The following is a 6116-nucleotide window of genomic DNA, read 5'->3' on the forward strand; positions in this document are numbered from 1 at the left end:
CCCCGTGGCAATCCATTAGTACCCTATGTGTAGAGAAGCTCAAGAGGGTATCGGACCCCACAAACAACATCTCCTCCAACAGGGAATCCTGATTAAGTGCCAGTCACCTTGAACACCCCTCTGCTGTCCCTTCGCAAACTGGGCACAGGGGATTTCTGACCCACCCAAGATCTACAGAGGTGAATAGGTGGGTGCAGGACATACACCCTACCATGCCTAATCCTTACAACCTTCTGAGCTCCCTGCCACCTAATCATATCTGGTATACAATCCTAGATTTAAAAGATGCATTCTTCTGCCTGAGGCTCCATCCTTACAGTCAGAACATCTTTGCCTTTGAATGGAGGGACCTGGACACCGAGTCCATTGGGCAACTAACCTGGACCAGACTACCACAGGGTTTCAAAATTACCACAGGGTTTCAAAAGCTCTCCAACTCTTTTTGACCAAGGCCTTACATCAAGATTTAGCTCATTTTCAAGCCACCAACTCACAGGTAATTCTGCTTCAATATGTAGACGATTTGCTCCTTGCAGGTGCCACTGAAGAAACTTGCAGCCTGGGAACGGGTGTTTACTGGAAGAGCTGGCTCGGCTGGAATATTGAGCCTCTGCTAAGAAGGCACAGATTTGCCAACAGCAGGTAACCTACCTAGGAAACTTGCTCAGAGGGGGAAAAAGTGGTCAACGGAGGCAAGAAAACAAGCAGTGACTCAGATACCAGTACAGAGGATTCGTGTCACTGGAGCCCCCCCCCACCCTCTGACCAAAGCTAGTGCCCCTTTTAATTGGGATCAAGAGCAACAACATGCTTTTGAGCCCCAGCCCTGGCTTTCCCTGATGTCACCAAGCCATTCGCTCTCTTTGTGGACGAACAGAAACAAGATTTCTAAGGGAATGCTCACTCAGGCCCTGGGGCCATAGAAGTGACCAGTGGCATACCTATCAAAAAATAAAACTGTTCCCGTCGGTGAACCATGTCAACTGGCCGTCCAGCCAGACCCCCATCTCTTCAGCTAGGACCTCTTGGCAGTTGTGTGAGACCGCAGATTGGGGGTCCGGATCTGGCAGTAGGGTTGATCACGATGGGGGCGGTGAACTGGATATGATTGCCATTTAACAGCAGGCTCTGGTAGTGGGTCATGCGGATAGCCAGAGACTAAGCTTTTCATTCTGTAAGGTGGGGGCAGGGTCCAGTAGTTAGGGCCGTATTCTGTCAGTGGAACCTGGAAATTATAGGTCCTTGGGGGAAAGGCATGACCATTTGTGTGGCTCATGGGACTTACTTACATTAATCAATAAATGAAGTGTACCATAGTTCCATGCAATAGCCAACTGTAATCAGAGCCTCAGACAATTTATAGTCTGTGGGTCAAGAAATGTCACATGAGTAAAGTTTTCATAAATTCAAGCTGTATACAGGTACAAGGGTATGCTAGACATGGAAAACATGTTTTTCACTAGAGACGTGTAAAGGATAATTTAAACATTTAATTGAATAATACCAGCAATCAATAATGGGTACCTCAAGAAAATTAACTTCTAAATGCTACACCCGAGAGAGAAGCTTGGAAACACAGTCCAAGAACAAGTACATGTTTAAAAAAAATAAAACTGAAGCCATAAAATCTTGTTTTCTTGGGGTGTTCTCACAAGCACTCAAAATTCTCATTGGACCCCATTATTGGACTCTGTTCCACCAACTCCCTCCCTATTTTTAAACACGGGATATCCAAAATTTGAGATGCTGCGTATAAATCTAATTGTCATTTGCTACATAAGTATTCTATAACAATTATAAATGTAAAGTATAATATTGAAATTGTCAAAGAATTATCTGTCACCAAGAACAGAGATCCAAACTATGTTGACTACTACTGGTTATATTATCATATTTGTCAAAAAATCTAGAGAATAACTCAAAAAGAGACCCATAAGATTAGTAGTTCTGGTATCTCATAGGACATAAGCCCATATTTGTCTTTAATAGAAATAGATATGTGTCCTATGCAAATTGGAAGTGATTCAAATCCCAAGGAAAAGTTAAACACAGTCCCTTCTTCAGAAGGATGATTGAATCTCTTATGGTCCCAAAGTTCAATCATAAACAGAGTCATTAGTATTGATTAACAGATGCTGGATCCTAACAATCCACAATGTGAAGCAAAGAAAGATGCGTAATGCCAGATCAGTACAAATACTCAGGGCACTCATTGCAGCTACATTGGTCAAAGCACCTAACACTGCTAGAAAGATTCTCAGGTGAATCTGCATAGAATATCTTCTCCCTTGGTATACCAGTATCTTGGCCCCAATGGGACAAATGCAGTTCTGATTATAAGGTTGATATCTCCTTCTGCCCATTAGCTGGAAGGTTGCTATCTTTCCTGTGACTTCCACCCTCTTCTCATCCTGCACAGCTATGGAGCGGAATAGAAATCCATAATGTTTCAGTGGATCTATCTGCAATAACAGACACAAATCCCATCCCAAATTTCCAAGTACCACTGTTTAATTCACACAGGCCCATCTCAAGGCAGTCCAGTGTGCTCTGTAGAGAAATGATTTTGAGGACTCAAACATATATAACCTGGGGGTAAATTTTAAAACTTAAAAGTATCCCTTGGTACTTTCCCTTTTTAATGTTTTTAATTAGTTGTTATTGTTTTAATATTCTATGTACTCTTTCAACTATATCCTGGCATTAAAGATTTCAAGAAATGCCTGTAATGTGATTAATACTCCATTACTTACAGTTCTTAAGTATTTTATTAGTATATGCTATTCCATTGCAAGTTACATAGAAGTAGGTACTCCATAATAGAAAGGTTGTATAAGAGAAGAGCATACTGCAGAAGCATTCTCTGAGGATTGAGGTGTAGCCCAAAGAAACTGAAAACCTATATAAACAAAGGCATGCAGGTACATCATGCAAGGTTCAAGAGCAAAGGGAGTGACAGCCATTTGCTAAATTTCATTAGTATTTTTAATTCTCTCATGCTATATGACTCTGATAGTGTAGAAAACATAAATAGGACATTCCTGAATAATTTACCTCACTTCTAAATAGAATGGGATATTGTACATAAAGTCAAATAGCTTTACATGTAGGTACCCAATTCTGTGCTTATGTACCTGTTCTGAGAAGTAAAAATAGGGCAGGCTCATGCATCATCAGCTTGCTTCTGTCCTTCTGCAATGAAAAATGCAGGGAGGTTAGAGTATGAGTAATAAACAAGGATGTGTGCTGGTTTTAACCAGATATTGTAGTTCCTGTAATAAAGGGAGAATAACAGGAAGTGAAGATAAAATTAAAGCAAGCAGCTTCTATTGCTGGAAATATTCCTACAACATAAACAGTTTCTGAAACAATTTTTAAAGATTTATACATGAACAGCTGGTTCCACCTGTTGAGCTCAGGAAAAAGAACTATTAATAGATTGATGAATTTCTGAACTATGAATTCTTCCTAATTCATTTGATGAGCCATCAATAAATTTCTGCCTGTGAAATAGGAGGAGTCTGAACAATTTTTATAATCATAAATTCAGGTCATATGAAAAAATGCCATAGTCTGACAGCTGGATAATAATTTCCTAGACTTCCACAGTAATCTGCAAATGATTTGAAACTCCATAGAGTTCTTTAGCACTGATTGTTAGTTAAGGATCATATAATACTACAAAAATCAAATTAATAGTATTGTTAATATCCGATACTAAGAAAGAAGAGGAAAGTTGGTAGTATTTTTCACCCCTTATGATGTAAATAAATCCATTCCAGAGGTTTACCTGGTGTCAAAATGCTTATAGGAGACAAATTAGTGGGAAAAATACATCATTTTAAAGGCAGTGTAGAATCCACATAATATACAAAATGTCTCTTTTAGTCCATATTCAAATACCTGTAGTTCTTACTTTGCCCCTGGAGGTAGTAATATGTGAGAACTATCCAATACTGTCATTCTACAGTTTTAAATAGAATAGTTAGTGCATCATTAGGTACTCTTAAAAAATGACACAGCCAATTAATATGCTCTAACAATTTCTGAAAGTCTGTTTTTAAATTATCTAGTGAAAATTTGTGTGTATGTGGCTTAATAGTTGATCTAGTAACTAATTATCCCAAATGTTGCAGAGTCTAATCTTTGTACCATTTCAGTGCAAAAATGACATGTTCTGAGACATGTCATATATGAATTGTAGCTCCGCCTATTAGGAACATGCATACAGGGTATTATCCATATATTGAATCATATAAGGCTAAAGGAAGGCCTTTCTCACAGGCTCTGACACCTTTTCTATACAGTATTTACAAATAGTTGGGGAGTTTGTCATGCCTTGAGGTAATAAAGTCCATTGGCATTGGAGCAGAGGTTCTACATGTTTGAACAGAAAGGGCAAATCCAAAACTATTATTGAAAGCCAGTATTTATGAATACCTATCGTGATTTAATAAGGATCAGGATTAACAAATAAGCAGAATAGATGTTTATTCAGGGGGAAATAATTTACAACGTAAACAGATGAACACCAGCAGGTTCCTGGTCCCAAGGATGCCTCCAGATGCTCTCCTGTCTGCATCCTGCCAGCAAGAGATCTCCCGAGCTCCTCCTCAGACCTAGTTTCCCCAAGTCACTTCCGCCCCTGGCTCCACCCACAATGGGCGTGGCCACTGCCACAGATGCGGACAAAATTAATATCTCACTACAAATACCTATGGGTATGAGTAAATAGGGCTGTAACCCTCCCATTGGCCAGTTAGTGTTTTGTGGCCTTGATGGTGTAAATAAATCAATTTCAAAGATTTATCATCTTATACTATGTCTAGGTGACAATTTAGTGAGGAAATGAGTATGTTTAAAGGCAACAAATGATCCATAAGATACACAAATGCCTCTTTGGTCTGGATTCAATAGCTGTAACATTTAGATTTTGCTGGAGTTGCTCTTGACATACAAATTACAGCTCATGAGGCCAGAAAGGAAATCATAAATGAAATTAGCTTCCCCATAGACTCTCCTAAGTCTTCATCAAAATGGAGAATTCAAGATTTGGTTGATGAGTAAATGCCTCAGGGTCTTTTTCAGAAAATAGATGACATGTATCTAGAGGTGGCTCCAATAAGGGAGCTGAGAGACCTTGGTGATGCTATTTTTTCTTTTGATTTTCCCTGAACATGGAAAAATCAGCATTTTTGCTTCTTTTACCATTTTTAAGGTTTGATCATAAAGTTTATATTCATTCAAGATTTATCACTCACTGAGTCGAACTAGAAACCAAATGCAGACAGAGAGGACAAGACCGGGTTGCAGAAACACATAGAGACAACTGACCTGAACAATGGGCCCCCAGACTGATAGCTGGGAATCCAGCATGGGACTGACTCAGGCCCCCCCTGAATATGGGTCTCAGCCAGAAGGACTGAGCAGTCTAAGGGACCTTAGACAGTGGAACCAGGATGTATCCCTGGTTCACAAAAGGACCTTGCAAATACATCCCCCATGGAGGGATACTGCCTTAACCTAGAGACAGGAGTAGTCCTAGTCCCTACTTCAAATGACCTGACAGATCTACATGACCCCACCTGGATGGCATTGCCCTACATGTGGAATTGGGGTGGGGGGATGGGAGGGGAAGGTGGTCAGGGTGCGTGTGAGGGGGCAGAGAGGGTAAAAGGGAGGGAGGGAGGTAGAGGGAACTGGGATCGACATATAAAATAATAAATTAAAAAAAAAATTATCACTCCTTCATGAATACCCTCTTTATCTTCCTTAATCAATTTAGTAAGAGTCCAAGTTAATGAACAAGTGACCCAAAATTGAACAGGGATCTCTCTCCTTGGTTATATGCTTTCCAATGTCCTTTTGGATTCTGTCCCATACTGCTTCATCTAAAATTCCTTCTTCTGGAAACCAGGAATCACAATCATAAACAATTTGCAGTGTGGTTTCAATAATTGTGTTCCTCCTTACTCTAAAAAAATGATGTACTAGTTAGACATAAGGCAAAGCCTTCCCTGGTTACTGTTACATTATTCTCACCTTCTTTTTTGTGGGTCTTCACTCTCTTATCTTGTAGCCAACTTCTGGTTGCTCTTCAAGCACTACTTTTCATC

The sequence above is a fragment of the Phodopus roborovskii genome, unplaced genomic scaffold (assembly GCF_943737965.1).
Source record: "Phodopus roborovskii unplaced genomic scaffold, PHOROB, whole genome shotgun sequence".
Taxonomy (NCBI): Eukaryota; Metazoa; Chordata; class Mammalia; order Rodentia; family Cricetidae; genus Phodopus; species Phodopus roborovskii.